The sequence below is a fragment of the Artemia sp. Qi Xiang Cuo genome, chromosome 7 (assembly GCF_049724085.1).
Source record: "Artemia sp. Qi Xiang Cuo chromosome 7, ASM4972408v1, whole genome shotgun sequence".
NCBI classification, from domain to species: domain Eukaryota; kingdom Metazoa; phylum Arthropoda; class Branchiopoda; order Anostraca; family Artemiidae; genus Artemia; species Artemia sp. Qi Xiang Cuo.
The window spans coordinates 5,451,186-5,476,146 of NC_142800.1; the positions used below are offsets into that span (position 1 = coordinate 5,451,186).

Sequence of the window (24,961 nt, forward strand, 5' to 3'; positions counted from 1 at the left end):
ATGGCATCATAACCAACAAATAGGGATAACTCTAGCAATTTATTCAAAGCCTATTTTAGTAGCTTGTCCAAAGGGGAAAACGATTGTCGAAGTGTATCATTTTCTATTTTTTAAGGGTTTATATGTAGTTTGTATGGCATATGCCACTGTGTGATTGCTATGCTGTGGGTATTTCACTGTAATTTCATTTCATTATAGAGAGTTCTCTTCGGTAGAAGCATCAACAGTTGGAAACCCTGAGTTGAGAAGTGAGACGTTTCAACTGTGTTTTCTAAGGATATGCTGCCCCTATTTTGCACAAACAACGATTTTGACAAAACCTGTCACTGGAAAAGCTTTGACTGAGAAATAAAATAAACAAAATACAAACAATTTTTGTTTGCTAAACCGATAATTTTGATGAATGGTAAGTAGAAAGCTACCCTTGCCAAACCGTACCAAAACTCTTAGACTTAGACTTAGGACTTCCCGCGCCGGTTGGCGCATAAGGTGGCAACGATGCCTCTCAACGATAAACTCTCTAGCGTCTTCGGCCGAAGTTCATCAAGGGTTGTTCTTGAGAGCACTGCGTCATTTTCTAGGCATCGTTCAATTGTAGCCTTCTGTCGTCCGTGCCGTCGAACTCCTGGAGGAGTCCAACACCCCGTGGTGGATCCAGGGGCTGGGGCGAGGGGGCATTTCCCTGATCGTAGTCTAAAGTAGTGTAATTTACTTAATTAACGCAAGTTTGCGTTAATTAATATTGCTCCTAACGCAAGTTTATCGGATCAACCTATTTTGTGACCCCCCTAATAAAATCCTGGATCCACCCCTGCCAACACCAAACATCATGAGGCAGACGAATGCTGCCCATTCTAACTATGTGTCCTCAATATCGCCACTGACTGCTTATGACTTTGTCAATAACAGTGATTGTTTAATTTTCTCTCAAATGAATGCGTTGGTAATTTTGTCCGTCCAGTTGATTCCGAGAATCCGTCGAAGACAATTATTTTCAAAACTTTGGATTCTTTCCATTAGCTGTTTTGTCAGCGCCCAGCTTTCAGAACTATTAAATAAAAAAACAACAAGTTTTTTAAACTGAAAGTAAGGAGCGACATTAAAACTTAAAACGAACAGAAATTATTCCGTATATAAAAGGGGCTGTCCCCTCCTCAACGCCTCGATCTTTACGCTAAAGTTTTTTATTGTTTTAAAAAATAAAATTATGAGACAGAGTCAAACTTTAGTGTAAAGAGCGAGGCGTTGAGGAGGGGACAGCCCCTTTCATATACGGAATAATTTGTGTTCGTTTTAAGTTTTAATGTCGCTCCTTACTTTCAGTTTAAAAAACTTGTTTTTTTTTATTTAATTTCTGATCGTTTTTTAGTTAATGCAGATTTTATTTTTGCTCACCATCATTGAATAAGTAAACAAAATTTTCATAAAAATTTTACTTTTCTTGTGGTAAATGGATGTCTCTAAATTTGGTTATGACGTAATTTACAAATTAACTTATGTAACTAACTTCTATATTCGTATATTTTTCTTCTGGCAAAAAATACAAAGTTGCAGATTTTTGCAGATATGAGCTTGAAACCTATGTAATAGGGTTTTCTGATATGCTGAATCTGACGGTGTGATTTTCATTAAAATTCTTCTACTTGTAGAGGATGTTTCCCCCCTCTTTAAAAAATCGGGTAAGTTTTCTCAGGCTCGTAGCCTTTGATGAGTAATACTAAACTTAATAAAATTTATATATTTAGAATCAGCATTATAAACCCATTCCTTTGATACATTTATTGACATCAAAATTGCGTTTTAAAAAGTTTCAATTACTATTGAGCCGTATCGCTTGTTTTGTACTGTTTTTTTTTATTACGTATGTGTTATTACGTATATGAGGGGGTTCTCCCCTTAGTCAATACCACGCTCTTTACGTTAAAAGTTAAAAAAAAATTTAATTCACAAACCCCTGAATCACAAAGGCCATTTAATTAGAATAGATAGCTTTTTTGAAAGCACTAAAAAAAAACTGTAGCGTAAAGAGCGAGGTATTGACTTGGCGGAAAACCCCCTCACATACGTTATAATTTCTGTTCGTTATAAGTTCTAATGTTGCTTCTTACTTTCAGTTGAAAAAACTTGTTTTTTTATCTTTAATTTCTGATCGTTTTTTAAATAATGCTTGGAAATCCGGCGTCCCCTTCATAGAAATGTCCCTTACCCCAAAGAAGCATCCTCCACGGAAAGATTCTCCAGAGTAACCCCCTCCTTTATCCCCCCCTCCAGAAAAAAATCCTTCCTGAAAATGTCTGTATACTTCCCAATAACCAATAAATAATGCTGGCAAGTCCGGCGCCCCCTTCATGGCAATTTCCCTTCCCCCATGACTTCATGGACAGATGCTCCAACATACCCCCCGACCCATCCCCCTTCCACTACCAGAAAAAAACCCTCCTGAAAACTTCTGTATACTTCCCAATAACCAATACTATATGTTAACATTGGGTAAAGTTCATTACTTTTAGCCCTCCCCCTGGACACTTCGGGGGATTAAGTCATCCTAAAAGACATATTTATCATATTTTTGACCATGTTGAACAAAATGGCTATCTCAAAATTTTGATCGGGTAACTTTGGGAAAAAAATGAGCGTCGGAGGGGGCCTAGTTGCCCTCCATTTTTTGGTCACTTAAAAAGGGCTCTAGAACTTTTAATTTCCGTTCCAATGAGCTCTTCCACGATATTCTAGGATCACTGGGTCGATACGATCACCCCTGGGAAAAAAAACAAAAACAAATAAACACGCATCCGTGATCATTATTCGGACGAAAAATTCAAAATTCCACATTTTTGTATATAGGAGCTTGAAACCTCTACATTAGCGTGCTCTGATACGCCGAATCTGATTGTGTGATTTTCATTAAGGCTCTATAACTTTTAGGGGGTCTTTCCCCTTTTTTTGAAAAACAGCCAAATTTTCTCAGGCGCGTAACCTTTGATGGATAGCACTAAACTAGATGAAAGTTATATATTTATAATCAGCATTGAAATCTGATTCTATTGATGTATCTATTAGTATCAAAAACCCGTTTTCTAGAGTTTCGGTTACCATTGAGCCGGGTCGCTCCTTACTTACAGTTCGTTACCACGAACTGTTTGATACATTAGTACTGACAGGACATTACTATTTAAGAGCCTCAGTTTAAGCTTCAAAGAGAGGGTGGCACTTTTCCAAACGTTTCTTAACTTATCAAAGGCGCTTCTTGTGCACGCGATGTGTGTGGCAACTTCATGCTCGGGGCCTCCCTCTTTACCCACTAGACTCCCAAGATATGTAAACATCTCTAACTCTTCAATTTCCTTTGCTTTAACTTTCTATGGCTCAGCATATAGTTTAATCACATTATTGCGCATGACTTTCGTCTTTTGCGTGCTTATTGCCAATTTAGGTAATTATTTATTGCTTATTTAAACTAATGGTATTAATCAAAAGCAACCAGTTTTGTAGGCGCTTGGAAAGCCTCTTCCTGGGATGAGTATATATATATATTGAGCTTCTTGCAATAAGCCTCAGCTGTGACTCACCCTCTCCCCCTCTCTCTCTCCCTCTCTCTCCTCCTCTCTCTCTCTCTCTCTCTCTTTCTGTCCCTGTTACTCCCCCTCCCCTCCATCTGTCTCACCATATTATATACTTGCTTTATATGCCTTGGCTGAATGGTTTAGTGGACCTTTTGGAGGGGATATCCTGCTCAAGATATTGTCTAATTTAATGCAGGCATAATAAATTTGCTGCTTCGGATGTAATAGATGCTCATAATGAAAATTCAGCTATGAAGGATGAAGCCTTACAGCGAGTAACATGTGTAAAGAGAGAAAGAGAAAGAGAGAGAGTTGTGTTTTTTGTGAATAATAAAAACACAAAACAGAGTAACAGCAAGAGATAAAATACATAACAAATTTAATTTTATTTTAAATTTTAAATATGCATAAAATTAATCACCCATAACCACTTAATTACACATACACACAATTATACTCATTCACACTTTGGCCATACAATATGTAACTGGAGATTAATCCCTTTACCCGTAAATACTAAAACGAAGTCCTTTAACTCGAAAAATAAACTCAAATAATTTCTTATTCTTTAATACCTTCAGGCTCATCAAACCAATGTTTAGGTCCAACATGTCTAAAAGAAAAGATGGAACGCATTGACGGAGCAGAAGATGTTCGGACATTCTGAACTTGTCTAGTTGGATTGTTATATACTTGGTTCCCTCGCTAAAACATAATATGAAGCAAACTAGATAAAGCAAGGTCCTAGATACTATTCATAATCTACCATATTAGTTTTACATCAAATGCAACGCTATAGCGTTGCCTATTGCAAAGATCATACTGCTCCAATATTTTATTATTTTTTCCCCCACAGGCACTTCATATTCAAGGGATTGTCGTATAAACTTCGAGGGGGGTTCATTTGATTGAAAATGGAGAGTTCTAATGCCTTTTTAAGAGTTAAAAGTGATCGGAGGGCAACTAGTCCCCCCAACGCCCTATTCCTCAAATGCATCTTATAAAAAATTTTAGACAGCCATTTTGTTAAATATAGTTCAAAGATCATATAACAGAAACTCTGATGTCGACACAACCCCCCAGGATCCGAGGGCAGGCGTTGTAATCCCTGGGGCCGTATCTGGTTCTTATGAAAGGGATGCTCGTATAAACTTCAGAGAGGACTCATTTGATTGGAAATTGAATATTCTAGTTCACTTTTAAAAAGCCTAAAGAAATCGAAGGGTTATCCCCACCAATCCAGGCAACTTTTTCTTAAAACCCATCCGTTACGAACTTTGAGATAACCAATGTTTAAAACTCAAAGATCAGATAACGAAAATTCCGGTATAGACACAACCCCTCAGACCGCGGGGGCAAGCTTCGTAGGTTATGACCTGGGGGCATATATGGTTCTTATGGGAAGGATGCTCGTATAAACTTCAGAGAGGGCTCATTTGATTTGAAACTGAAAGTTCTAGTTCAGTTTTTGATAATCAAAAGAAATTGGAGGGCAATTAGCCCCCCTCCCCCAAGACCGCTTTTCCCTAAATGCATCCGATAAAAATTTAGAGGTAGTTATTTTGTAAAAAATATTTAAAGATCATATAACAAAAACTCCAATGTCGAAAAAAAACCGAAGGGCCCGGGGGCAGACGTTGTAAATTAAGGCCTGGGGGCATATATGGTGCTTACGGAAGGGATGTTTGTATAAACTTCAAAGAGGGATCATTTAATTGAAATTGAAAGTTCTAGCTCACGTTTTAAGAGCCAAAAGACATCGGAGAGCAACTAGCCCCCCCCCCCCCCTTCGACCCTTTTTTCCTCAAACCCATCCGATAAGAACTTTGATATAGCCATTTTTTCAAAAACAGTTCAAAGATAATATAATGAAAACTCTGGGCCGACACAACCCCCAGGGCCCGGGTGCAGGCGTTTTACATTATACCCTTGGGGCATATGTGGTTCTTATGGAAGGGATGTCCGTGTAAACTTCAAATCGGTCTCATTTGATTTAAAATTGAAAGTTTTAGTTCAGTTTTTTAGGGTCAAAAGAGATTGGAGGGCAACTACACCCCCGCACGCCCCTTTTCCCCCAAATATATCAGATAAAAATTTTGAGATAGTTGTTTTGTTATAAATAGTTCAAAGAACAGATAACAAAAATTCAGGTGTCGAAACAAACCCCCAGGGCCCGGGGGCAGGCGTTGTAAGTTATACCCTGGGTGCATATGGTTCTTATGAAAAGGATGCTCGTATGAGCTTCACAGAGGGCTCATTTGACTGGAAAGTGAAAGTTTTAGTTCACTTTTTAAGAGTCAAATGAGATTCGAGGGCAACTATCCCCCCCCCCATACCGTTTTCCCCAAACCCATCGGATAAAAATTTTTAGTTAGCCATTTTGTTAAAAATAGTTAAAAGGTCAGATAAGAAAAACTCCAGTGTCGATTCAACCCCCCAATACCTGGGGACAGGAGTTCTAAGTTATGCCCTGGGGGAATATATGGTTCTTATGGAAGGGATGCTCGTATAAACTTCATAGAGGGCTCACTTGATTAGAAACTGGAATTTCTAGTTTACTTTTTTAAAATTCAAAATACATCAGAGGTCAACTAGCCCCCCCACGCCCATTTTTCCCCAAACCCATTCAATAAAAATTTTCAGATAGCCATTTTTCTGAAATAGTTCAAAGGACAGATAAGGAAAACACCTGTGTCGACACAACCCCCCGGGGCCCGGGGGCAGGCATTGTACGTTATGCTCTAGGGGCATATATATTTCTTATGGAAGTGATGTTCGTATAAGCTTCGGAGAAGGCTCATTTGATTGGATATTGGAAATTCTAGTTCACTTTTTAAGAGTCAAAAGTGATCGGAGGGAAAATAGCCCCCTCTTCCCCACACCCTATTTTCCTCAAACCCATCCAATAAGAACTTTAAGATAGTCATTTTTAAAATATATTTCAAAGATCATATAACGAAAACTCCGGGGTCGACACAATCCCCCAGGGCGCGGGGGCAGGCGTTGTAAGTTATGTCCTGTGAGCATATATGGTTGTTATGGAAAGGACGCTCCTATAAACTTTAGAGAGGGCTCATTTGAATAGACATTTAAAGTTCTGATTCAGTTTTTAAAAGTCAAATCAGATCAAAGGGCCATTAGCTTCCTCCCCCCCCCACGCCGCTTTTCCGCAAATACATCTGATAAAAATTTTGAGATTGCCAATTTGTTAAAAATAGTTCAAAGGCCTGATAACAAAACTCCGGTCTCTATACAACCAACCATGACCCGGGGGCAGGCGTTTTAATTTTTTTCCCTGGGAAAATATACGGTTCTTATTGAAGGGATGCTCGTATAAAGTTCATAGAGGGCTCATTTGATTGAAAATTGAAAGTTTTAGTTCATTTTTTAAGAGTCAAAACAGATCGAATGGCAACTAGCCCCCCCCCCCCCACACCCGTTTTTCTCCAAACTCATCCAATAAAAATTTTGAGATAGCCATTTTGTGAAAAATAGTTCAAAGGTCAGATAAGAAAAACTCCAATGTCAATACAACCCCCCAGGGTCTGGGGGAGCTGTTCTAAGTTGTGCCCTTGGGGCATATATAGTTCTTATTAATGGGATGCTTGCATAAACTTCAGAGATGGCTCATTTGAATGGAAATTAAAAGTTCTTGTTCAATTTTTAAGAGTCAAAAGAGATCAAGAGTCGAAGGAGGGCAACTAGTTCCCCCATGCCCTTTTTCCCCAAAGCCACCCCATACAAATTTTGAGATAGTCATTTTTTAAAAATTGTTCGAAAGTCAAATGATAAGAACTTCGGTGTCGACAAACCCCCCCCCCCCAGGACCCGGGGGAAGGTGTTGTAAGTTATGTTAATGGGTCATATATGGCTCTTATGGAATGGACGCTCGTATAAAGAGGGCTCATTTCATTGTAAATTGAAAGTTCTAGTTAACCTTTTAAGAGTCAAAAGAGATTCCAGGGCAACTAGCCCCCCCCCCTCTAGCCCTTTTTCCCCAAACCAATTCAATATAAATTTTGAGATAGCCGTTTTTTATAATAGTTCCAACATCAGATAACAAAATTCCTGGGTTGACCCCCCCAGAGCCCGGGGGCAAGTGTTTTAAGTTATGCCTCGGTGAATTATAAGGTATTTATGTAAGGGATGGTCGCATAAATTTCGAAGGTGGTTATTTGATTAAAAACCACAAGCCCTTTTTTTCCCTAAGCCATTTGATACTAATTTTGAGATAACTAGTTTTTTTTTAATATTAGATAAAAAAGAGATAGCTATTTTCAAACATTAGATAACAAAAACCCAGGGGTCGACGTAATCCTCCAAAGCTCGGGTGCAAGTGTTTTAAGTTATGCCCCATGGGCGTATAAGGTTTTTATGTAAGGTGTGGTCGTATAAACTTCAAAGATGGCTCATTTAATTGAAAATAGAAAGTCCTACTTACCTTTTAACGAGTCAAAAGTCAACTGAGAGCATCTAATCCCCCCCTCCTGATATAAACACCCTCTTTTCCGCAAATGCATCAAAAGAAAATTTTGAGATAGCCAGTTTGTTTGAAATTGTCCAACGATAAAATAACAAAAACTTTGTCATCAACACAACCTCTCACCCAGAGCCAGGGTAAGGGTTGTAACTTATGCCGCGGGCGCATATAAGGTTTTTATGGAAGAGGCTCTCGTATAAAAGTTGGAGGGGACTCAAATGATTAGAAATTGAAAGTTCTAACTCGCCTTTTAAAAATAAAAAAGTGATCCTATGGCGACTAGCCCCCCCCTCCATTCCTCCCAAACTTCTTTTCCCCAAATGCGTGCCCTTTTCAATCCAGTTTCTAGTGCCCTTCTCAAGAGTCAAAAGTGAGCAGAGGGCCACTAGCCCCCCCCCCCAATGACCTTTCCCCCCAAATACATCCAATCAAAATTTTTAGATAGCTATTTTGTTGAAAATAGTTTAAGGATCAAATAACAAAACTCCGGGGTCAATACAACCCCCCAGAGCCCGGGGGTAAGTGTTATAAGCTCTGCCCCGAGGGTATTATAAGGTTTGTGTAAGGGGTGGTGATATAAACTACAGAGATGGCTCGTTTGATTGGAAATTCAAAGTTCTAGATACCTTTTTAAGAGTCATCAAAAGATATCGGAGGGTATATACCCCCCATGCCTTTTCCCTAAATACATCCGATAAAAATTTTGAGATATTCGTCTTGTTCAAAATAGTCCAAAGTTCAAACTACTATAAATTAGGGGTTGAGAAATCCTCCACAGCACCCGGGACAAGAATTGTAACTTATGTAAGTTCTTAAGAATCGAAAGTGATCAAAAAGTAACACACCCCCACCCATGTGTGCCTTTTTTCTCTAAATGTATCTTGTCAAAATCTTTAAATAGCGATTTTGTTCAGAATAGTCCAAAATTTAAATTACTATAGCTCAGGGGGTTGAGAAATCTTCCCCTAGCCCCCGGGACAAGGATTGTAACTTACGTAAGTTGCCCATTGTTAGACTATAAGCTTCTGTGGAAGGGATAGTCGTGTTAACTTTGAGGGGGCTCATTTGATCGGGAATTGAAACTTCTAGCTTATTTTTAAGAGTCAAAAGTGATCAATGGCCAATGATCAGTGATCAAGTGATCACTACCCCATGCCCCACTTTCCCAAAGGGCATCCAGTCAAAATTTGGATATTGTCATTTTGTTCAAAATGGTCAAAGACCAAATTACTATTCTTCCGAGGTTTGCCCCCCCCCCATCCCTGGGGGAAATGGATCTGAATTACGGAAGTTAATTACTGTTATTTTATTACTTTTTTACTTTACTACAACTACTACTACTAACAACTCACCGCAGCACCAATCCTCCTGAGGCCAACACAGCTACGCACGCTCCTCCTGCTCCCCAATCTATTCAAAGCCTCCCTTTTTACACCCGCCCTCAAAGTTTCCATTTCCTTTAAATCTTTCTTAATGACATCTTCCCACCCCAGGCGAGGACTACCCGCTTTCTGTTTAGCCCTAGACGGTGGGCCGAAAAGAACAATTTTCGGCAATCTGTCATCCTTCATCCGCACAACGTGCCCTAGCCACCTCAACCTTTCTTTCATTATAGCCCTAGAGAGCGGTGTTGAACCAATTTTTCGTATAGCCTATTGTTTGAAATACAGTCAGTAAGCCGGGTACCCAGAACAATCCTTAAGCAATTTCTCTGGAAAACATCAAGCAAATCTTCATCCGCTTTTCGGAGCGTCCATGCTTCAGAGCCACATTTGACCACTGTCATCACTGTACCTTCTAATATTGTAATATTGGTTTTCAGACTTATCTTCCAATTCTTCCAAACTTTTTTTAACTGTGAAAAAACACCCTGAGCCTTGGCTATTCTATTTTTAACATCTTCACTGCTCCCACCATCTTTACTAATAATACTACCAAGGTAAGTGAAGCTGCCCACCTGATCAACCTTTTCATTACCCAACGACACCTTTTCATCTTCACTTATTCCTAGCCTTAGTGACTTGGTCTTCCTAACATTAATTTTCCAACCAATACTAGCACCCTGAACTCGTAAAACCTCTAAAACTTCATTTATTTTGCTCATACTTTCATATAGGACGCTTAAATCATCAGCATAATCCAAGTTCAGGAGACTTTTTCCTCTCCATTTGATTCCGTGGTCTCCCATTGCCTTTCCTGTGCTCCTTAAGACAAAGTCCATCAAATAATCCCTATAAAGGGGGATAGAACACATCCCCGCCTAAATCCTGATCTAATACAAAACCAGCTACTAACCTCATTTCCTACCTTAACCGCAGCAGTGTTATTCTTGTACATAGCACTAGTCACTTTAATGTATATGTCTGGAATACCGTACAAGGGTAAAACCTTTACTAAATCTCTTCTATCAACAGAATCGAATGCTTGCTCGTAATCTATAAAACTGAGGACCAAAGGTGTTTGAAAGCTCAGGCACTTCTCAATTATTAGCCTAAGAGTGAAAATTTGGTTGACACATCATCTACCTTTTTTAAAACCGCACTGCTCTTCTCTTAAAACTATGTCTATCGCATCTCTCAGTCTAAAAAGTATCATATTACTAAGTAGTTTGCTACCTACAGAGACCAGACTAATGCCTCGATAGTTACAACACTCACTCTTGTCACCTGTCTTATACAGTGGTTTAATTAAGATTTTCCCAAAATCGTTAGGAACTTCTCCTTTTTCAAAAATCATGTTCATAATCTTAGTAGCTTATTTCTAAGCTCAGAGCCACGATATTTAAGAAACTTATTTACCAATCTATCAGCACATGGTGCCTTATTATTTTTTAATCCTTCGCTAATTCCTCCTCACAAAACAAATCTTCCTTCACATCCAAGGTATGACAAACTTTTTCATTTTCCTCTATATCTTTTCCTGCAACTCTATCTCGGTTAAGCAAATTCTAAAAATTTTCGGCACATCTCTCTTTAGTTTTTTCCTTATCGCTAATTGCGGTTCCGTTCCTTTCTGTAACTGGGCCAAGTCCAGATTGACTACTTCCTCTCAATTTGTTAACATGCCAGTACAATATTTTACTGTTATGCCGTCTAGCTGCATCTTCCAGATCCTCGGCAATTTTATCCATGGCCTCCACTTCACACCTCCTTAGTTCATATTTTAATGCTTTCTCCACTTTATTTACATACTTTCTGTTTTTACTTTGATACTTGGATTTAGTGATTTACGTAAATCCCTTAAATCACGTAAATTCCTATTTACGTGGTAGTGATTTACGTGGTAACTTCGATTTATTGTGCAAGGGCTGTAAGTTGTGCAAGTTGCTTATTGTTACTTTGATACTTTGTTTACTCTGAGACCTTGTTAAATTTGATCCTTTATTTACTTTGATAGTTTGGCATGGGTGTACGTAACTTCTTCTATAGGGGGGGGGGCATCCGAATCTTTGATGAAGGGCTGGGGGCTGAAATTATATCGGCAGATCAAAAAACCTTACATTGCCAGCAAGTCCTATCACAACTATGAAATCTTAGCTAATAAGTAATGCTCAAAAATCATAAATCAAACAGTTCGTGGTAACGAACTGTAAGTAAGGAGCGACCCGGCTCAATGGTAACCGAAACTCTAGAAAACGGGTTTTTGATACCAATAGATTCATCAAAAGCATCAGATTTTAATGCTGATTTCAAATATATAACTTTCATCAAGTTTAGTGCTACTCATCAAAAGTTACGTGCCTGAGAAAATAAGGCTGATTTTCAAAAAAAGGAGGAAGGCCCGCTAAAAGTTATAGAACCTTAATGAAAATCACACCATCATATTCAGCGTATCAGAGAACCCTATTATAGAGGTTTCAAGCTCCTATCTACAAAAATGTGGAATTTTGTATTTTTTGTCGAAGAAAGATCACGGATGCGTGTTTATTTGTTTTTTTGTTTGTTTTTTTTTTTCTCCAGGGGTGATCGTATCGACCCAGTGGTCCTAGAATATCGTGGAAGGGCTCATTGGAACGGAAATTAAAAGTTCTAGTGCCCTTTTACAGTGACCAAAAAAATGGAGGGCAACTAGGCCCCCTCCCACGCTTATTTTTTCCCCAAAGTCACCCGATCAAAATTTTGAGATAGCCATTTTGTTCAACATGGTCAAAAATATGATAAATATGTCTTTTAGGATGACTTAATCCCCCGAAGTCCCCAGGGGGAGGGCTAAAAGTTATGAACATTACCCAATGTTAACATAATAGTATTGGTTATTGGGAAGTATACAGAAGTTTTCAGGAGGGTTTTTTTCTGGTAGTTGGGCGGGGGGTCGGGGGTTATGTTGGAGGATCTGTCCATGAAGGAAGTTTTCACGGGGGAAGGGAAATTGCCATGAAGGGGGCGCCGGACTTGCCAGCATTATTTATTGGTTATTGGGAAGTATACAGACATTTTCAGGAAGGATTTTTTTCTGGAGGGGGCTACTCTGGAGAATCTTTCCGTGGAAGATGTTTCTTTGGGGTAAGGGACATTTCTATGAAGGGGGCGCCGGATTTCCAAGCATTATTTAAAAAACGATCAGAAATTAAATAAAAAAACAAACAAGTTTTTTCAACTGAAAGTAAGAAGCAACATTAGAACTTAAAACGAACAGAAATTATAACGTATTTGAGGGGGTTCTCCCCCAAGTCAATACCTCGCTCTTTACGCTACAGTTTTTTTTAGTGCTTTCAAAAGAGCTATCTATCCTAATTAAACGGCCTTTGTGATTCCGGGGTTTGTTAATCAATTTTTTTAAATATGAGCTTAATTAGTCCTGCGTTGACTTGAAGGAGGGTCTCATTAAATACGCAATAGCATTAGTGCAATAAAAAAAACAATAAAAAAAACAAGCGCTGACATTCTGTAGAACTTAAAACATCTAAAAGCGAAGTTCTTATGCCAATAGACATCTAAAAAGAAGGGGTCTATAATTCTGATTCTAAATATATAAATTTTATTAAGTTTACTATTACTCATCAAAGGCTACGAGCCTGAGAAAATTTACCCGATTTTTTAAAGAGGGGGAAACATCCCCTACAAGTGAAAGAATTTTAATGAAAATCACACCGTCAGATTCAGCGTATCAGAAAACCCTATTACATAGGTTTCAAGCTCATATCTGCAAAAATCTGCAACTTTGTATTTTTTGCCAGAAGAAAAATATACGAATATACAAGTTAGTTACGTAAGTTAATTTGTAAATTACGTCATAACCAAATTTAGAGACATCCATTTAGCAAAAGAAAAGTAAAAAATTTTTGCAAATTTTGTTTACTTATTCAATGACGGTGAGTCAAAATAAAAGCTGCATTAACTAAAAAACGATCAGAAATTAAATAAAAAAAACAAGCTTTTTAAACTGAAAGTAAGGAGCGACATTAAAACTTAAAACGAACAGAAATTATTCCGTATATGAAAGGGGCTGTCCCCTCCTCAACGCCTCGCTCTTTACGCTAAAGTTTGACTCTGTCTCACAACTTTATTTTTTAAAACAACAAAAAACTTTAGCGTAAAGAGCGAAGCGTTGAGGAGGGGACAGCCCCTTTCATATACAGAATAATTTCTGTTCGTTTTAAGTTTTAATGTTGCTCCTTACTTTCAGTTTAAAAAACTTGTTTTTTTTTATTTAATCATTAATAATATTCAGCATTAATCAATCTTCTTAGATTAGAACTTAATCTTTCCAAGACATTATGGATAATTGCTTCTTGTTGTCTTTTATTTTGTCATTCCAACAGTTTATTTCCAGCTTTTTCAACCATCTACCTTTTATCAACTGCTTTTTACGTATCTACCGTTTTTCTACTGCTTTTTCAACCATCTACTTTTACAACCATCTACTTTTTAACCCATATCTAGTATAAATTTCAAGTTCTAGCGGGGGGTAGCTGATCCCCTCTGCCCCCCTTCCGTACACCCATGTACTTTAGTACTTTGATATTGTTACTTTGATCTTAGTTTTGATACTATAATGACTATTTGATGTTGAGAAAAAAATCCTGTTTTGAAATAAGGAGTTTTTTTTAAACTTGAACTTTTCGCAATAAAAAAAAACGATCAAAAATTAATTGAAAAACTTTCCAAAAATTTTTTCTCCCCAATCCTTTTCGAAAGAATTGGGAACTACAAATAAGAGTATGGTTGTTGTCCGTTTCCCAAACGCCAAAAGTATCATTCTCTTACTAAAATAATCGATTCTTTTACTTAGAATTATCATTCTCTTGCATAAGTGGTTACAAAGTCCTGCAAAATTAGTCTACCTTTTTTATCATAGGTAGCGCGCTAGTGCTGCCTAAGTAAAGAACGATGTGGACGCAATGTGTATGTGTGTTTTTTTTCCTCCCTACCTGGGCACTTCGTATCGAAGGAGTTGTCGTAGAAACTTCGAAAAGGGCTCATTCGATTGGAAATTGGAGTGGCTAGTTCCCTTTTTAATAGTCGAAAGTGATTGGAGGGCAACTAGCCCCTCCCCCCATACCCATCGTTCTCCCAAACACATCCAATCAAAATTTTGAGATAGCCATTTTGTTCAGCGTAGTTGATTTCCAGATAGAAAATAAGTTTTTGGGGAGGACACTCCCCCACAGCCCTTGTGGCAAGGGTTTTAAGTTTTGCCCTGAGGGCATATAAGAATGATGTTGGCACAATGTACTATTTATTTATTTTCATTTAGAGCAGGGCACTTCATATGAAAGGGGTCGTCGTAGACACTTCAAAAGGGGCTTACTTGACTGGAACTTTATAGTTCTAGTGGTCTTTATAATAGTTAAAAGTGACCGGAGGGCAACTATCCCTCCCCTCCACGCCCATCTTTTCCTCAAATACATCTAATCAAAATTTTGAGATAGCCATTTTGTTCAGCATAGTTGATTTCCAGATAAAAAAATATATTTTTGAGGAGGACACTCCCCATAATCAGGGCAGGGGTTTTAAGTTATGCCCTGGGGGCATATAAGGTTTTTATAGAAGGCGTTGTCGTAGAAACTTCAAAACACGCTCATTTGATTGGAAATTCGAAGGGCTAGTGCCCTTTCTAATATTCGAAAGTGATTGGAGGGCAACTAGCCAACCCCAAGCCCATCATTCCCCCAAAGTCATTCAATCAAAATTTTGAGATAGCCATTCTATTCAGCTTAGTTCATTTCAGGATAAAAAATATTTTTTTTGAAGAGGACACTCCCCCAGAGCCCTCAGGACAAAGGTTTAAGTTATGCTCTGGGGGCATATAAGGTTTTTATAGAAGGTGCTGTCGCAAAAACTTCAAAACAGGCTCATTCAATTGGAAATTCAAAGGGCTAGTGCCCTATTTAATAGTCAAAAGTGATTAGAGGGCGACTAATCTCCCACGCCCACCATTTTCCCAAACACATCCAATAAATATTTTGAGATAGCCATTTTGTTCCACGCAGTTCAAAGTTCAGGAAACTATACCTTTGAGCAGGACACTCCCCCACAGTCTTCAGGGCAAAAGGTATAATTTATTCCCTGGGGGCATATAAGGTTTTATTGAAATCTTTCTCGTAGAAACTTGAAAAAGGGCTCATTCGATTGGAAATTCAAAGGGCTAGTGCACTTTTTTATAGTCTTAAGTGATTTGAATGCAACTAACCCCCCTCTCACGCCCATCTTTTCTCCAAACACATCCAGTCAATATTTTAGATAGCTATTCTATTCAACGTAGTTGAAAATTTTGGAAATTAGGTCTTTCAGGATGACAACCCCTCCCCCCACAGCCCTCAGGGCAAGGGTTGTAAGTTATGCCCTGGGGTGTATAAGGTTTTTATTGAGAGTGTAGAAACTTAAAAAGGGCTCATTCAATTGGAAATTGAAAGGGATAGTGCCTTTTTTAATAGTTGAAAGTGATTGGAGAGCGACTAACGCCCCTATCACACCCACCATTTTCCCAAACACATCCAATTTTGAGATATCCATTTAGTTCAACGTAGTTGAAAGTTCTCAATATAAGGTCTTTTAGGAAGATAACCCCCTCAGAGCCCTCAGTACAGGGGTTGTAAGTTATGGCCTGGGGGCATATAAAGTTTATATAGAAAGTTGTTATAGAAATTTCAAAAAGGGCTCATTTGATTGGAAATTGAAATTGCCCTTTTTAATAGTCGAAAGTGAGCAGAGTAATTAACCCTCTTACGCCCACCATTTCCCCAAAAACATTCAATCAAAGTTTAGATATAGCCATTTTGTTCAACGTAGTTGAAAGTTCTGGAAACTATGTAATTAAGGATGACAAACCCCCAGAGCCCCAAGGGCAAAGGTTGTAAGCTCTGCCCTGGGGGCATATAAGATTTTTATAGATAGAGTTGTCATAAAACTTCAAAAGGGGCTCATTCAATTCGAAATTGAGAGGGCTAGTTCTCTTTTTAATAGTCGAAAGTAATTGGAGGGTCACTAACCCCCCTCTCACGCCCCCTTCCTCCAAACACATCTAGGCAAAATTTTCAGATAGCAATTTTGTTTAGCGTAGTAGAAAGTTCTGTAAATTAGGTCTTTGAGAATGACACCCCCCCAGCACTCAGGGCAAGGGTTCTAAGTTATGCCGTTGGGGAATATAAGATTTTTATTGAAAGTTTTGTCGTATAAACTTCAAAAGAGCTCATTTGATTGAAAATTGAAAGGGCTAGGGCCATTTTTAATAGTTGAAAGCGATTGGAGAGCGACTAACACCCCTTCCACGCCCACCATTTCCCCAAACATATCCAACAAAAATTTTTAGATAGCCATTTTGTTCCATGCAGTTTAAAGTTCAGAAAATTACACCTTTGAGCCGGACACTCCCCCCCCCCCCCCACAGTCTTCGGGGCAAGGGTTATAAGTTATGCCCTGGGGGCATATAATTTTTATTGAAATCTTATAAAATAGACTATTGAAAAGAATAGTCTTCATTCTTTGGGCTGACTAAACGAATCTGGAGAAGAACACTCGAAGAATACAAGATGCAAAACCCTGCCGAAAATTCAGTCCTAAAGGAGGTGTTTCTGAAGCTATTGAAGCTCCTCTGGGATGAGCTGGAAAAGGATGAAAATGTCAACCTTCAAAATGGGTTCACAGCATGCTTTGACAGAAAGCGTTGCATCGATAAGATTCCCGATAGGCGATCAAATGACAAAATCCGTGAGGCAGTTGGTGATTCTGTCATAACTTCCTTTGAAAAAAGGCGGTTTGTCAATGTTGGTGCTGTTTCGTGTAAGCGAACAAAGCTTAACAAGGCTCCCGGAAAATCACTAGCTGAATCGAGCGACAGAGAAGATGAAGATCTTGAGGATTCAAGGACGAGTGAATTGAAATCTGGCAAGGCTAAAATAAAGCCAAATGAAGGAAAGAGAGCTGGAAAAAAGTTACGAGAAGTCTTGAATCTAGACGGCTCATCTGACGACCCATGAGACGACTTACCAAAAAAACTGTACAACAACTCTAGTGAGCTAAGTTGGGATGAAGGCCAGAACAGTGAACATGAGGGTGGTGACAATTCTACTTGTAAGAAAGAAGGACTCAGGTCTCTCAATTAAATTGTCTGACTTCTATGCTGTGTTCTATGAGCAAGATTTCTACATTGGGCGAACGGAAGATTTTCCAGATGAGGGGATGGTGAAGTTCAAATTTATGGAACGTGTGAGTAATGCTGACTTCAGTTACAACTGGCCCAAGAAAGGTGATGTCAGTGTTGTTGAAGAAAGATATGTTTTCGCTGGACCACTCGTTCGAAAAGGACATGGCCCCTTCCAAATTGCAGGGCACCGTGAAGTTACAAAGTCATACAAAAAACTTTGCAAAGAACACAAATTCTAGCCCCTGGTTTTCTGCAAGTATAGTTTTTTTTACATAATCTTAGTCTAATTTTCTGTATTTTTTTGTTTAAATTTTGTTCAATATAAGCAACCTTTTTTTACATTGAATCTTACAGAAAAAACTCTGTAAATAAGTGGTTGTTCAAACTTACCCAAAGCATGGCCAAAATTGAAATAATTAGGAAACTACATGAACAGTACATAAAATAAATTAACGTCGTTCAAAGTCGGACGAAGTGTGGGTAACTTTGAACACCATTTTCAAAGAAAAATTATTGCCATATGGGAAGGGACAGAAAAAATCCGTAACGTCCACCCTCTTCAGCGGTCAGAAATACATATGGAAATGTGTTTCTATGGTTTTATGTTACCATTTACATAATTTATTACGAAATAAAGGAGAAAAAAAGGTACTTTTAGTTCAAAGTAACCCCTTTTAATGCCCTATTTAATAGTCGAAAGTGTTTGGAAGGCAAATAGTCCCCCTCCCACATCCACCCTCCCATTTGCCCATTGTGTTTAAAAACTAAATGTTGCCTTAAGATTAAATCAAAATGCACTGTGTTAATAATAATTCCCAATAAGGTATCTCAGCCATCCCAAGAACGACTGAGGGCATTATGTTCAAACTTTCGGGGCTACTTCTGCACTTAAAATCTAACCAACTAAAAATAGCGTAAGTGTATCCAAGCTATCAAATAAAGTAAACAGATTTTTTTTGGCAAATAATGTCAAGTTTTCTGTTTCAGGTCAACTACAAGAGGTATGAAACTAATTTAAACACTAATATTTGTGTCCATATTTGTAAAATGGTGTACGCTTTTAAAAATTACTGAAAACTTTTCTTCAGCGTGATATTAGCAAACCAAACTATAAATTCTTAAAAAAACGAAAAAATTTTAAGCACTACTGACTTTTTCCCTGGGATGGCCATGAACGAGTAAAAAAAACTGAAATTAGTTAAAAAAAAATTTTCCAAAAAATAAGTTTTTAAAAGAAAAGAAAAGAGCTTAATTAAACACAAAACAAGCAAAAATAAAATCAAATAATCTACCAAGCGTGAAACTATCACAAATCCGCATCGATAAATAAATGAAACCCAAAACGAACTGAAATTTCAATAAATAACCGAGTCAAACTCAAAACGAGCAGAGATTAATATGAGTAGGGCTTAAAACCCCTATGCCTTCCCAAGGCCAGAACATAATTTGCACTTTACTGAAAAAAATACAAATGAATTTGAATTGTCAGTTCAATATTTATACACTGATATTTAGTAATCAAAATGTTAATATTATTTGATTTATTAAAGTTATGAAAGTAAAAACTTTTATATTTTTCAGTTGTTTGAGTTTAATATGCTAAGTTAAGTTTAATATGGCCTTTACCTTTCTTTCGAAAACTTCTTTTTCGGAAAGTGTTTTTTAATTAATTACTGTAAAAGAATAAACAAGGCACTGGTATGACTCAAGCTGTTTCTTAGCTTTCTCTGACTGAAACACGGCTGCGGATAAGACTGTAAATACGCATAGCTAAATTTGGCGGCACACGAACCACTTTAGAGCAGTTGAACCGCTGTTGCCCATTGATCATCCATAATACAAATAAAGACACTAATTAAATTTGAAACTTGACTTTGATTTTCAAAGTCTAATGTCTTTCCGTTCAAAAGAAGGGTTAAGAACAAATACAGTTTTCTTTGGAGAAATGGATTCTCACGAAATTACGCCCAGGAAAACAGAAAAGAACAAAGAAAATCTTCCATTGAAAAGCAATGAAGCGTATAACACTATCTTTCGAGCTCAGTGAAACCGAAAAGTTGCTAGATTTTCCGGAAATAATAACTTCTGGTTGATCGAGCTAGAAATAATGTTAATTTCGTTTGGCACTTGTCACCCTCTAAGGAAACTTGAGGGTTTTCTTTTATTCTTGACGCTCTGTACCTAATCAAGTTGGATTTATTACCACTTCGATGTTTCCATACGATTGAATTTAGTTGTTTCCTTTTCAAACTTCAAGTGATAATAAATTTCAAATTCTTTCACTAAACTATTTATTTTCAATTCCTAAGAAGGGCAATTAAAAGCCGCTTTCAAAAGTTCGTTGTATTTGCGCATATAAGCAAGAGTTCTAGTATAAGGCAGTCTTAAATTTATACAACGTTGCTGGGATTGTCAAAAATCGATACGGGATAATATATTGCTAAAATATTGTTAATACAAGACGTTTAAACAGTTACTCTCGTACATATTCTGTTAATTCCTAACATATTATTTTAAAAGCCCCCCCCCCTCAGTGTTTGAGGGGCAAAGAAAGAATCAACAGTATTCTTAAAAGCTTTCACCCAATTCACAAAGTGTTGAGTGAACTTGATTACTCTTAATTTTTTATTGTTTAAAAAAAAGTTGTGAGAAAGAGTCTAACTTTAGCGTAAAGAGCGAGGCGTTGAGGATGGGACAGCCCCTTTCATATACGTTGAAAACAGAATAATGTCTGTTAATTTTAAGTTTTAATGTCGCTCCTTACTTTCAGTTAAAAAAACTTTTTTTTTTAATTTAATTTGCCAAAAGAAACGCGGATGCGTGTTTATCTACTTTAGTAAATAAACACGCAATACGCGTTTATTTATCTACTTTTTTTTATCCAGGGGTGATCGTATGGAGACAATGGTCTTATAACATCAGGAGAGGGTTCATTATAATGGAAAAAAATATAGTGGCCTATTTAAGTGATAAAAAAAAGATTTGACGCCAACTAGCCCCCCCCCCCTCTGACACCCTTTTTTCCAAAATTGTCCGATCAAAATTTTGAGATAGCTATTTTGTTCAGAATAGTTAAAAGGTCAAATAACTGGGTCTTTAGAAATAAAATGACCCCCCCCCCCACAGAACCTGGGGAAAGGTCTGTAAGTTATAAAATTTGCCTATTTCTTAAATAGCCTATAGTATTTGTTACTGGGAAGTGTGCATACATCTTTCGGTTAGGGGGTGAATTTTCTGCTGGGGGGATTTTCTTCGGAGAAAATTCTCTTTGGGAAGGGAAGCTTCCGGAGGGGGGGTGAACTTTTCAGGTGAAATTTTTACACTGAGAGAATTGCCAGATTTCCTTTACGAAATTCTTTTTATTTGTCTTACTTTCTATTTGCCGACTAGTAGAAAGGCCCCTAGTATTCCGGTACGAACACCGTGCTGCCATCTAAAATTTAGTCTAACGCCGACGGGAGATAATTTATTCAAGGATTATCGATCCACTAAGGGGAGAGAATTTCTGAGAAATTGATTTGCATAATCGAGGAGAATGTATTGATCGACTCGAGGGGAATTTATCTGTACTAAGGGGAATTATTGATTCTAACAAAAGGGGAATTGTCTCCGGGGCGAAGTTTGCACATGCGCATTGACGGTGGGGAGAGATGTATTGATCTAGGACTCGACTAGAACAAGTGAATTTCTGAGAACTTGATTACATAATCGAGGGGAATTATTGATTTACGAAAGGGGAATAAAGAGACAAATATGGCTTCTTTGATCTTAGGTCTGAGGGATAAACGGTCTTTAGGTCAGAGAGAAAAATGAATATTCTATTTTTAAATGTGGCTTCATTGTTCTTTAGTGTCAGGAATTAGAAATGACGTCACTTGTTATTTTGAAATTATGCGGGAGTCTAAAGAGATAGAAAAATCCTTTTTTTTAAATACTGCTTCTTTGATCTTTAAGTCAGAGGGATAAATTGATATTCTATCGAAACCTTAATAGTGTAGCTAGGAACATCTATGAGATGAAGAGATTAACGCGGGAAAGTGTTTCCTAGGAATTTCAAATGTGACAGCGCAGGGATGCCAAAACAAAAGGAACACGCAGAAATTACTTTTAGGGGATTATTTGGGCGAAAGAGTTTGAGGCATTTTAGAAGATGATTTGGGCGAAACAGTTTGATGCATTTTAGAAGATGATTTTAGAAGATGATTTAGAAGAGGATTTGAGGGTGAAACTCCGTGGTCATTATAATACGCAAGTTCCATTTGAACAGTCTTGTGAGGTCTTCTACCCCAACAAGCCCCCTACCCCAACCCCGAAGGAACCCCCCAAACCCAAAGAGCCCTTCCCCCGGCCCAAAGGACCCCGCCCCCCCCCCGCCCCCCCCCCCCATTTTTTAATACTTTTTATTTGCACTTGAGACATAGAAGGGCCCCCACATTTCAAAAGGCATTATTATATCTTTTCAGAACAAGTTCTTTACGTAATGTCCTTCCTAAATCAATTTTACAAGTTGAAGTACTCATCGTTTTCCACACAACTTCACTTTAAGGCTTTTTGAATACCCAAACACCAAGTAATACTTTTCCAAAGGCTTTTTTATATTATTTCAGAACAAGTTCTTTACGTAATGTCCCTCCTAATACAACTTGAAGTACTCATCCTTTTCACCCACAACTCTACTTTATGGCTTTGTAAATATCCCATCACCAAGCAATACTTTCAAAAGGCTTTTTATATGTTTTCAGAATAAAAATCAAATGTTATTCATAAAATCACAAGCACTTTAAATGATTGCATCTAAGTAACAACAATCTTTTTTAATACCAACAGACGTTTACTCAACACACACAAATTTCTCTTAGAAATAATACTTTTTATCAATGATAGCACTTTTTTCTGTTCGAACTACCAAGTTTTCTACCGAAGATACCAAATTTCTTTTTAGAAGTAAAATTTTTTTACTGTGATAACAACTTTTCTGTCAGAAGTAGCAAGTTCTGCTTAACAGTAACAAACCTTCTCATCAAAGTAACGACATTTTACCTTAATACTAACATACTTTTACTGAACAAACACAAAGATTTCTTAAAAATAATATTTTTCATCGGTGATAACACTTTTTCTGTTCGAACTATCAAGTTTTCTACCAAAGATACACATTTTTTTTCTTATAAGTAACAATTTTTTCATTGTGATAACAACGTTTCTGTCAGAAGTAGCAAGTTCTGCTTAACCCTAACAAACCTTCTCATGAAAGTAACGACATTTTACCTTAATACCAACATACTTTTACTGAACAAACACAAATTTATCTTAGATATAATATTTTTCATCAGTGATAACACTTTTTCTCTTCGAACTAGCAAGTTTTCTACCAAAGATACCAAATTTTTTCTTAGAAGTAACATTTTTGATTGTGATAACAACTTTTCTGTCAGAAGTAGTAAGTTCTGCTTAACACTAACAAACCTTTTCATTAAAGTAACGACATTTTATCTTAATACTAACATACTTTTAATGAACACACACAAATTTTTCTTAGAAGTAACATTTTTTTTATTGAGATAACAACTTTTCTGTCAGAAGTAGCAAGTTTTGCTTAACACTAACAAACCTTCTCATCAAAGTAACGAAATTTTACCTTAAAACTAACTTAATTTTACAGAACACACACAAATTTCTCTTAGAAACAATATTTTTCGTCAGCGATAACACTTTTTCTATTCGAACTAGCAAGTTTTCTACCAAAGATACCAAATTTTTTTTTACAAGTAACATTTTTTTACTGTGATAACAAATTTTCTGTCAAAAGTAGCAAGTTTTGCTTAACACTAACCAACATTCTCATCAAAGTAACGACATTTTACCTTAATACTAACATAGTTTTACTGAACAAACACAAATTTCTCTTAGAAATAATATTTTTCATCAGTGATAACACTTTTTCTTTTCTAACTAGCAAGTTTTCTACCAAAGATACCAAATTTTTTCTTAGAAGTAACATTTTTGATTGTGATAACAACTTTTCTGTCAGAATTAGCAAGTTCTGCTTAACACTAACAAGCATTCTTATCAAAGTAACGACATTTTACCTTAAAACTAACATACTTTTACTGAGCACACACAAATTTCTCTTAGAAATAATATTTTTCATCAGTGATAACACTGTTTTTTCTGTTCGAACTAGCACAATTTCTGTCAAAGATACAAAATTTTTTCTTATAAATAAAATTTTTTTGATTGTGATAACAACTTTTCTGTCAGAAGTAGCAAGTTTTGCTTAACACTAACAAACCTTCTCATCAAAGTAACAACATTTTACTTTAAAACTAACATACTTTTACTGAACATAGACAAATTTATCTTAGAAATAATATTTTTCGTCAGTGATTACACTGACGTTTTACCTTAAAACTAACATACTTTTACTGAGCACACACAAATTTCTCTTAGAAATAATATTTTTCATCAGTGATAACACTGTTTTTTCTGTTCGAACTAGCACGTTTTCTGTCAAAGATACAAAAATTTTTCTTAGAAGTAAAATTTTTTTGATTGTGATAACAACTTTTCTGTCAGAAGTAGCAAGTTTTGCCTAGCACTAACAAACCTTCTCATCAAAGTAACAACATTTTACCTTAAAACTAACTTACTTTTACTGAACATACACAAATTTCTCTTAGAAATAATATTTTTCGTCAGTGATAATACTTTTTCTGTTCGAACTAGCAAGTTTTCTACCAAAGATACAAAATTTTTTTTTAGAAGTAACATTTCTTGACTGTGATAACAACTCTTCTGTCAGAAGTAGCAGGTTTTGCTTAACACTAAAAACCATTCTCATCAAAGTAACGACATTTTACCTTAAAACTAACATACTTTTACTGAACACAGACAAATTTCTCTTAGAAATAATATTTTTCATCAGTGATAACACTTTTTCTGTTCGAACTAGAAACTTTTCTACCAAAGTTACCAAATTTTTTCTTAGAAGTAACAATTTTTTGATTGTGATAACAACTTTTCTGTCAGAAGTAGCAAGTTTTGCTTAACACTAACAAACCTTTTCATCAAAGTAACAATATTTTACCTTAAAACTAACTTACTTTTACTGAAAATACACAAATTTCTCTTAGAAATAATATTTTTCGTCAGTGATAACACTTTTTCTGTTCGAACTAGCAAGTTTTCTACCAAAGATACCAAATTTTTTTTTAGAAGTAACATTTCTTGACTGTGATAACAACTTTTCTGTCAGAAGTAGCTTGTTTTGCTTAACACTAACAACCATTCTCATCAAAATAACGACATTTTACCTTAAAACTAACATCCTTTT

The 24,961-nt window shown here is 36.8% G+C and overlaps 1 long non-coding RNA gene across 1 annotated transcript in view; it reads left to right on the top strand.

Moving 5' to 3' along the window:
• Window positions 1-207: 207 nt before the first annotated feature.
• LOC148949888 (uncharacterized) overlaps window positions 208-24,961 on the top strand; it is a 75,767-nt gene continuing 51,013 nt past the window's right edge. The window contains exon 1 of the long non-coding RNA XR_016141985.1: window positions 208-406. This is a non-coding gene — a long non-coding RNA (uncharacterized LOC148949888). The remainder of the gene's footprint in view (window positions 407-24,961) is intronic.